This window comes from Vicia villosa, unplaced genomic scaffold, assembly GCF_029867415.1.
Source record: "Vicia villosa cultivar HV-30 ecotype Madison, WI unplaced genomic scaffold, Vvil1.0 ctg.000053F_1_1_2_unsc, whole genome shotgun sequence".
NCBI classification, from domain to species: domain Eukaryota; kingdom Viridiplantae; phylum Streptophyta; class Magnoliopsida; order Fabales; family Fabaceae; genus Vicia; species Vicia villosa.
The window spans coordinates 83,604-94,686 of NW_026704982.1; the positions used below are offsets into that span (position 1 = coordinate 83,604).

The 11,083-nt window shown below is 34.2% G+C and overlaps 1 long non-coding RNA gene across 1 annotated transcript; it reads left to right on the top strand.

The window, feature by feature from the left end:
• The first annotated feature begins 7,652 nt into the window (after nt 1-7,652).
• LOC131623144 (uncharacterized) lies at nt 7,653-9,486 on the top strand. The gene is made up of 3 exons (XR_009290154.1): nt 7,653-8,126; nt 8,352-8,419; nt 9,044-9,486. It is a non-coding gene; the product is annotated as an uncharacterized LOC131623144 (long non-coding RNA).
• Nucleotides 9,487-11,083: the final 1,597 nt, after the last annotated feature.

Below are 11,083 nucleotides of genomic sequence, written 5' to 3' on the forward strand. Positions count from 1 at the left end.
CCTTGCCTAAAGTAGAGCATTTTCACTATCATCTGTGTATTACGACATAGCAAGTACGGCCAGACCAATTTCTCAAAGAGAGGAATAGTGGCTCCCTTAAGGATTATCGACCCTCTTATTACACTTTTTTTTTGTAATATCATGCACTATAAATAGAGAGTTAAATGAATTAGGTGTGGCGTCATTGTTCTTATTTGTTTAAGGCATAAATATTTGATCATGAGTTCTTTACTCCAAACTTTGCATGAACTTACAAGGTCTTCCCACAACTTTTATTGGACACCTCTAGAATCGTGCAAAGCCAAGTGTCGTTACCCCTTCCCCCTCCCCTCCGAGATGAAAACCTGATCCGAGCTTGACTATGGCCAACCCACTCCGGCCCCTAAAGTGGGGTGGGTTATTATTTCCATTTTAATGATTTTGCCACTTTTTGTGTTTGGGCTTTGCATTGTGGGGTTTTGATTGTAGTAGTCACACACGCGTGACATTTATGACAATACCCCAAAGTCTTTGTGTTTGGGCTTCGACCGTACACCAAACTAGTCATTATCTTAAATAATCACAAACAAAAAATATTTCGAGATTTTTAAATTTTCATTAGCAGTTGGGAGTTCATCGTACACTTACAAACATGCTAGCCACCGTTTTTCCTCCCTTTTTGCATATCATCGGCTTCGCTACTTTTGAGAGAACGGATGTTAATGCTCCTAAGTTTTCCGTTTATGGAGGCTACATTAATTTCCATGGATTTTCTTCACCACTATTCCTATTAGAGTTATTAGTAGATCCTTTTATCTCCCTCTAGGTAAGCATTAACCGTGACCAGCCTACCTTGAAGGTTGTGGAATTTGAGCTTGAGATGACTGGTGATGCTATCGGTCAAGGGTTGCCACGAAGGGTCTGCCAAAAATGCATTTGCAGACGCTCTTGTAGGGGACCGTTAGGAACTTTGAGTCCACTATTCCAACATCCATCCCTTCTTTTTCACATACCATTAGCTCTAAGTACCCCCAAGGGTAGGTGCTCGTGCCATTAAATGTATGCAGGTCCGGTCATTTGTATGACCATAAATTTTCTTTCCTAAGGCCCATCTTCTCGAATAGCTCCAAATATACTATATCGTAGGAGCTGCCTCCATCAATAAGTATATGTGACACATCAAATTTTCGCTAACTTTATCATTGTCCCGTAGCCCTAATATTGGCATGTATGGAGCTTTAGTTATGGTGCGCGTGTCTTTGTTATGGACGATCATCATTTCACCAATATTTCTCTTCATAGTTCACTTTGATGGGGCCCTCGCCCGAGGTTCTCCACCAATAATGACCGCAATATGCTACTACCTTCCCTTACTGGCTTCTTTATCTGTGCCACTAGTTCTTTTACTATTTACTATGACTTCCCTAAATTTAGATGAAGATTTATGCTTTGGTGATTCTTCCATGTCTCCCTCGCTACCTTTTGTGTATTTATATAAGTGGCCTTTCTTTGTTAGCCTTTCAATTCCATCTTTATGCTTGATGCACTTGTTGGTGGAATGGTCGTGGCCCTTGTGGAAGCGATAATATTTGGTCTTGTTAGGTCTAGATGTTTCCCGAACCAGGAAAGGGCTTCTAACCCCGACCTTCGGGAATTCTTTGTTGGTGCACACTTGATAAATCTTTTATCCACAAGTTTTTAGAGAGATGCAATTATCTTATCGTAATAGGTTCTACAATCAGATTAATCTTTCCTCCTGTTTGAGGCTTTCCCAAATGAGCGGTCGGAGTTTCCATCTATGTTCCTTGACTATTGAAAATCCATGCATTAAGCTTCTCCTCTAGGTCGATGAAGGGTTGGGCTCTACTTTGTAGTTATTTCACACTACGACCCTCCCTACGATTTAGCTTATACGTGAAGGAGATGTATGGTATCATGCCATTCTAAAAAATCCAGTATTTGAGACCCTATTCAGCTCCTTCTATTCCAATTTGTGTGAATCGGTCGATGCACAACTATACGCTCTCATTATTTCCACGTGGTATACCTATTAGGGAACTTGTCACCACTAGCTGCCTTTTCCAGGCGGTGAAATGAGAATTTAAGCTCTCGCGTAGGTCATCACATGGCTCAATACTCCTATCCCGCAAAGCTTTAAATTAGAGCATGGTTTATTGTATTAGAGTTAGTGCAAATATTTTGCACTTAGAAGCGTCATCATCGAGGAGGTAGTTCAAATGGTTATTAACAATTTTTACGTGTTCGTAGGGATATCCATTCCTATCAGACTTATTCAGCTTAAGAGGCTTCTCCATCAATTCTATATCTAACTATCTAGGATGCAAGTGCAAAGATGACACTTTTATTCATCCATCGCTAGTGGTTTCTCTACCTACTCTTGAGGAGGAACATGGCTAACCCGATCTCCCCCAAGGATCTAAAGAGTAGTCTAATTCCTCTTGCTCTTACCGTGATTTTTTTATTTTGTGATTTTGAAGCTTCATTCCTCCATGACACGATCGGCTCAGGAACGAAAGTTTAGCTTTTCTTTGAAACGATTGCATGCGTGGTGTTTCCATTTGGAGGCGCGTTGTGCAATATTTCTTCTAAGAAAAGAAATTTTTTTTCTCTCGTGAGTTTTGTTGTCGAATAATGTTATACATGTGTTGAACAACTCACTAACACCTTGTAATCCAAGGTTAGCCGGCAATAGTTGGAAACCACACAATATTTATGATTTTAAGGCTGGTGTCCGGACTAGGATTGATGATCAATCATATTGTTGCTGATATCAACCGGGTCAGGGACACTTCAGCAACAATCCTCTCCAAATTAGAATCTAGAGAGAGGGAATGAAGAGAACATAAAGGAAATCGACACCTGCTATCAGAACATCTTGTCCAAGGAATTGCAAATCCAAGAACTTCAAAGCAAAATCTTGAAGACCAAGGAGCGCAAAGAAGAACTTCAACAACTCGACCAAAATGCGTTGAGCAAAGAAGTCGAAGTGAGAATGCAACATGTCAATAAGGCCCAAGCCTTAGGAAAAGAGGTTGATAGGCTTACCTCCTTCAAATCCCTATGTGAAAAGCGTATGATGTTGCAGAGAACGAAATAGGACAAGATGAAGGCTTCACTCCCTTTCTAAATTCACATTTGAAATTGTACCCTTTCTTTTTTTATTGTACTGAATTATGGCCTTTCAAGGCCTTTTTGTAATGACTAAAGCCATTTTTGGCAAAATTTAAACTTCTTTATTTGCCAATGTTGGCTTCGATTATTCTATGCGTATTATTCTTGTAATATTTTAATCTCTTCAAGTGTAGGTCTATATTTTTTCAAATATTTTCCATTCACTCTTAAGATTCTTTTATCTTCATTTAATTCTTCGATTTCATATGCACCATTGGAAAAAACTTTGATAACTTGGAAAGGACATTCCCACTTAGGGGACCATTTACCCATGGTCCTATTCTTTCGATCTATAGGCAAAATAACTTTCCAAACCAAATCATCATTCGGAAATGATTTAACTTTAACTTTCATGTTAGAAGCCTTTTCTACTTTCTTTTTTGGCCTTCTCAGAAACTCTAAGGAATTTAATCTTTCCTCATCTAAATCAACTAATTCATCAAAAATCATATTCCAATGATTCTCATATGGAATCGTACGGCGTCTTTGAATCTTCATCGATTGCAGATATATTTCGACTGGTAAAACTGCGTCATGCCCATACGTTACCCGAAAAGGTGTAGTAGTTATGGCTTATTTGGTCTAATGTTTTGTGCCAATTATTTGGCTTTTTCCCTACATGCTTTTTTATTAAGCCAATTATCACTTTATTTGCCGCTTCGACTTGGCCATTTGCTTGGGCATAAAAGGGTGTATATGTTAACAATTTGAATCCCATTTCATTAGCATATTCCCGTACCTTTCGACCAGTAAAAACTGATCCTGGGTCGGTTGTAATAGTCTCTGGGATTCCAAATCTATAGATGATGTGCTTCTGGATGAATTCGATCAATGCCTCTTGATCGACAAAAGCCAATCGTATCGCCTCAACCCATTTGGTAAAATAATCAATACCTACCAAGATATACTGTTGTCCTCTCGACAAAGTTGGTCGAATTTCTCCAACTATGTCTAAGGCCCAACCTCTTAAAGGCCAAGGTGTCAATATCGAATGTAATTCTCTTGCAGGGACATGTTGTATTCCTGCATGCATTTTGCACCCCTAACACCCCTTGGCGAACTCTATGCAATCTTTAAGCATTGTGGGACAATATAATCATCGTCGAAATAGAAACCATTTCATTTGATGCGCCCCACATGCCCCACTATGGACACTAGAGAGGGTTAAATATGCCTCAGACTCGCTAAGACAATTAAGGAAGACTCTCTCAGGTGTCTTTTTAAATAACTCATTACTCATAAGAACAAAACTTAAAGCACGGTACCTGATTTTTCGTTCGATGGAAATCGTTGTATTTTTTAAATATTCTATTATTGGCTTTCTCCAATCTTCGTGTGTTAAGCTGTCTATGGCCAGAATTTTGAAATTTTTCTTCGTCGGCATACCCTAACTTCGTGGTTTCCAGGTCAGATGGGCACATCTTGGTTGAAACGACCCTTCCTCTGACTTCGATTGCTTCTTGGAGCTTCTCTTTTGATATTTTATATCATGAAGCAATTTGAGCCAAATCATTGGCTTCTTGGTTTTCAAGCCGAGGTATATATCGAATTCTTACCGCTACGAACCTTCGCAAGAGCATGTTAGCTATCACAAAATACATAATAAGATTTTCCTTGACACATTTATATTCTTTTGTGATTTGTCTTATAACTAACTCAGAATCACCCATTATTTTGACTCGAGTTGCCCCTAATTCTAACAAGGTTTCAAGCTCGGCTATCAAAGCCTCATATTCGGCCTCATTGCTTGAGAAAAAGCCTCTGACCTTATACTTGAATTTTGTTGGGATTTTATTAGGAGAAATAATAAGGACTCCCACGCCTGTTCCATGCTTATGACTAGAGCCATCGAAATATAACTTTCAAGGCACTAGTTCGAGGTAATTTAAAGAACTATCGTTTATGGAGTCGACTATGAAGTCTTCCAGTATTTACCCTTTTACAGCTTTTAAAGGCGTATATGTTAATGAATATTCAGTTAATGCAAGGGCCCATTTTCCGATTCGACTGTGAAATATAGGTTTAGATAACATATGCTTAATAACATCAAAATGAGAAGAGACATAGACATCAACTGGCTTTATATAGTGCTTCAACTTTGTACATGAAAAATATAGAAATAAACACAATTTTTCAACTGAACTATATATAGTTTCTGCATCATTTAAAACTCGACTAAGGTAGTAAATGGCTCTTTTGACGCCATTTTCATCCCCTCGAGCCAACATGCTCCCTAAGGTTACATTAGATGTAGATATGTACAATTTCATACTTCTATTTCTACAAGGAGGAGGAAGTATTGGAGGTTGAACAAGATAATGCTTAATCTTGTCGAAAGCTTCCTGTTGAGCTTTCCCCCATTCATAACCTTCTTTCTTCAGTCGAAGCAAGGGTGAGAAGGCTTGAGTCTTGCCACTTAAGTTTGAAATAAACCTACTCAAGAAGTTGATTTTACCCAGTAGAAACTATAATTCCTTATTCGTGAATGGCGCTTTCGCTTCCATGACGGCCTTGGTCATATTCTGATTTATCTCAATCCCTTTTTTGTGAACCACAAAACCTAAAAAATCCCAAGCCTACACACAGAAAGCGCATTTAAGAGGATTCATTTTGAAACCATACTTTCTCATTCTTTCAAATGATTGTCGAAGATGGTCGACATGACTCTTTCTTGAAACAGACTTAAGAAAAATATCATCAATATAAATTTGCATAAACATTTCGATAAAGTTATGAAAAATTGAGTTCATTTCCCTTTTGTAAGTTTCCCAAGCATTTTTTAGGCCAAAAGACATCACTACCCATTCATAGGTGCCTAACGTATCAGGGCATCAAAATGCTGTTTTTGGGACATCTTCGTCGGCAATGAATATCTGGTTGTAACTACTAGAGTATCCATCGAGCATGCTTATGTACTCATGTCATGTAGCATAATCCACCAACATTTCTTCCACAAGCATCAAATACTTGTCTTTTGGGGTTGCAGAATTTAAATCTCTAATATCTATACAAACCCTAAGAATCCCATTTTTCTTTATAACTAGAACTATGTTGGTGTCGCGGCCGGCCAAAAATTCGCACCGTCGAGCGCATCGCACGCTCGAGGTACAAACAGAGTCGCCCCGATCTTTATTTATTCCAAGAAAGGAAAGGGAGAATATCATATAAAACCCATAAGAGAAAGAAATGGATACGATGGTCATCGCAACCATGAACGGGTTCGGGATTCGGTTATGTGAGGGGAATGTATTAACACCCCTCACATCCATCATACCCGATGGAATCCATTTGGTTAGTTTTGTGAATGAGTGTTGGCGTGATGTTTGTGTTCTTCTAATTATTACGAGAAAAGATAAAGAAAGGGGTTTTTATTTTTTTATTATTGTGCTCACCAAGATATTGCATCTTGTGCCTACGCATTTCCTCGTGCAATGGGAAAGTCAGAGCAATTGTAGTTTGGAGGTAAAAACTACGAGTTTGTTGGTTGATTTTTGAAGGGATGTTTAGTGAACATTTTGAGCATATGTGTGCTCCTAGTGCGTTGTTCACCCAAGATATTCAAAAGGATGCGAGTCCAATTTTCACTTGTTATCCAAGTTGGTAAAAAAGGATATTTGCGGACTTTTAGTAAAGGTTTGAGCATAGGTGTTTTCCTAGTGCGTCTTTACCCAAGGTATTCAAAAGTAAGCGAGTCCAATTGTCACTTGTTGTCCTTGTTTAATTAACGTGTTTTAATCCAAAAGATCAAGGTATTCAAGAGGTGTGTTCCAATTATCTCTCGATCTTTTGATTTGGTTAAGAAAAGAGGTTTTTGCATTAAGAAAAAAGGTTTTTTAATTATAGAAAAAAATTAAATGAAAATATTAATTAAGTTAAATAAAATTATTTAAAGAAATTAACTAATAATTTAATTAATTTGATCTGATAAAAAATTTTAAAAAATAAATATATTTTTATGATTTTTTTTATTTTTATAATAAAATTAAATAAACAAAATAATAAGAAAAATAAACAAGCTAATCCAAAAGAAATAAATCTCTAAAAAGTATGCCAAGTAGTCATGGGAGTGCTAAAATGAAGACACAAAAACAAACCCAAAGTTCATTTATTAAAATTCTAATGTCATAATTATCAACTAATTAAATAAACAACGAAATAAATATTAGAAAAAGAAGATATTAAGAGAAAAAAGAGGAAGGATGTGTGCTGTACGTGATGGTGGGGTGGACCACTATGTCTATGTGAATCTATATAAATATATAAAATGTAAAGTATCTGATAATTACAAGTTAACCCAACTGATTAAAAATTTAATCTAATCTAATTACAAGGGTAAAACAGACTAATTGCACATTACTTGATTTATATTGATTTGGTATTTAATACCGCTGATGTGGCACACCAAGAATTTTTGTCGCATTTTATATATATTTTTTATATTCCATTTATATTCCATTAACAAATAACTTGAATTGAACGAATAAGGGATGTATGGATGCATTTATGGTGGCAGACAAAATTGAACATCCATCATAAATATTCTATTCTTGAGAAAATCACTATTTACATTGCAAAAATCCTTTCCCGAGATTCATTCATTTGAATCTTGCCTAAACCATATTAATAGATGTTTTGAATTTTCAATTTTCAAATTATGCTTAATATATTCTGTTGTTTTCTATATTTCTTTTGTTTTTGTTTTTGTTTTGTAATGGGTAGTAAATTTTAGGGCATTGTTTGGCTGTTTGAGATGGTTGATGCCGATGACGGTGCTGGTTGAAAGGGAGGTGAAGATCTACATCTTTCTTTCTTTAATTTGCTTCTCTGTTCCTTAATGTTTTTCGCCAGAAAATTGAGGAGCATGCTATTAGGTGTGGAGAAGAAGAGGAAACAATAAGAAAAGCTTGATTCTAATTTCACCTCAAGACCTCAGACTTCGAACATGGATGAATCTGGTATTCTATTTCATGTATTTTTGTTTTTATTTCCTTGAAAATATGATGCTACTCATAAATAGTGAATCTTAGACGTTGTTGAGTTTCTCTAAATGTAAGTTTTGTCATAGTGAGTTTCTCTAAACAATATGGTTTTGATTTGTTTGGGAAAGTATATGATGAAGTAAATTGATGAGGTTGAGTGCTTATTATTTTTTCATGTTATTTGGTTATTTTGTTTTGCAGAGTCGTGGCAAGTCGGTTTTTGGACTGGAGCATGGCTCAAAACTGGAGTAGGTTCATTGGCACAATAGGTATGTTGCAGCAAGTTTGGTACATGTTTAATATGCATAGATCTCTGAACCGTATGCCCCTTTGGTTTTATGTGAGCCATTGAGGTACTCTGAATATAACACCATATTGCGCTGCCTCTGCATATTGACTTCAAATAAGAGGATGTTTGATTAATGCTTGGGTTTTGATGTGTATTTTGGATACTATTTCCTGTTAGTTAGAAATGTTATACTAATTGAAGTAGTTTGAAAAACATTAGAGAATCTGCAATCAACTGTTAGTATGTTGGCTTTGGGACTGTTTTGTATCAAAATTGAATTTCCTTTGATGTTGCATGGTGAATTGACATGAATGATGAATGGTGATAGTTTATTGTTCTGAATGGTTTTGTTAAGTTATGTAGGTTAGAAAATGACTCAAGATTGTGTGTAAGTTAAATGTATGCAATGTGTAAAAGCTTGAACGTGCATGGCCCTTGGCTCTTGAATGTTTGGATTTTGAAACTGGCTGTGTGATTCCCTCTTTGGACCTTCATTTGAATTCCATGATCAATGAATGTTTAAACTTGCATTTGCTGTTGTGAACTGATGGACCAGTTACTGTAATTTCTATGAGCATTAATGTTAGTAATTTTGTCGTGGCAGGAATTAATTGGATGCGACTATACTGCAGTAGCGATCGAAGAGTTGAAGGTCTCGATTGAAAGCTCAAGCTCCACAGAAAACTGGAAGCGAATGTAACAACAAGAAAAATGCAACTTCAGAATAGACAATGTTTGACATACTGGTGCCACGGTGGCATCAACATTGGTTTTGTTTTGGTTTATAAATTGTTGAAATTGATTTTATAGAAGGTAGTTGAATTATAATTTAGAGAGGGAAAAGAAAAGCAGTGTGATGCTATCTCTAATGTGATGATTTTTGAAGATTCAGCTTTGGGATGATTTGTTGTAACTTACTCATGAATGTTTGGATGGCCTTTTTTGGGGAAGAATTGATTTTTTTCTCTGAAAATGCCTTTAGAATCCTTACAAAAACAAACTCCTCTTTTTTTATTCTAATTTTAATCTCTATTTAAATGTTACTTCATCGACACTTTGGAAATATCTACTAGGATTAGTGAACATTAATATTGGTTGCTGCAATAATTAAATTCGCTGAATGACTTTAACTAAAATTATATTTTTTATTTACTCTATTTTTATCAAACAGGGTTTGTGATATAGTATAAGTAAAAAGATAAATTAAAATAATATTATAATTACAATTTATTACTTATTTATTTTAATATATTTTTTTCCTTATGTGTCTAATACCATCTATTTAAAAAAACTTGGCCTCAATTACTGGACTATTTTATAAATTATAGTTGGTGCCAACAAGAAAATATTAAATTATAAAACGACATTCCTTAGCAGAGCATTTTATAAATTATAATTGGTGCATAAGTAAGTGTTACTCTATGTTTTATAAAGTTTATTGTTGGTCCAATATTTTTTTTTAAAACGACATTCTTTTTAAATACGTAAAAAAATGTATCTTTGATATAGATTTTTTAAAAATGGAAAAAAGTCTATTTTTATGCAAATATTGTTATAAACGAACAAATATTGTTATAAACGATTTTTTTTTTATTGTTGATACAAATATATTTAAATTAATCATTTGATTATTTTTTTTTAAATGAACAAATGTATTGTTAATTTGTTGTTGTATTTACCATATGTAGTTATTTCAATAGCCCCTATGTTAAGTTTTGTATACGAACAATTGATCTCAAATTTATTTTACTAATTTAACAATGATACTTTTGCTTTCATGTTATATAAAAAATATGGGTGACTGTTTTAATTTGTTTTTCCTAACTTTTAGTTGTCCTATATTAATAATATAGCATTTTTGAAACAATAAAAATGCAAATGACCATATCTATTAAAAGTCATATTTTTAACTTTTAAATGCAAATTCAATTCTTTTATGTTCAATGCAACTAATCTAAAAGGTCACATGGGGAGATGAAAAGTCTTCTAGACACCCAATTTTTTTAGCTTTCAATTCAAATATTTTATTCTCATATATCTTAAAGGCAATTAAATTATAATTACAAGAATACTGGTCAAATTATCATTTAATAAATTATTATTGAATGAAATAATTATTATTGAATTGAAAACTAAATTACTCATAATTATTATTTATTTCTTAATTTCATAATTTTAAAAGTTAAAAAGAGTTTTTTTTAAATGACTTTTGCTTTTCATCTAACATAAAAAATACGGGTGACTTTTTTATTTGTTGTCCTATATTAATAATATAGCATTTTGGAAAAAATAAAAATGCAAATTACCATAACATTAAAAATCATTTTTTTTTAATTTTTCAATGCAAATTTAGTTTTTCCCTGCTCAATCCAATTAATCTGAAAGGTCACGCGGGCAGATGAAAAGTCTTTTAATGCAAATACAAAGAGTCCAATTTTTGGAGATTTCAATTCAATATATTTTTATTATCATCTTAGAGACAATTAAATGATAATTACAATAATAATGGTCAAAATTATATCATTTAATATAGACTTTACAAAAATTTATTATTGAATAAAATAATTATTATTGAATTGAAAACTAAATAATTCCTCATAATTATTATTTATTTCTTAATTCCTGTTATACATTTTAGATTTGT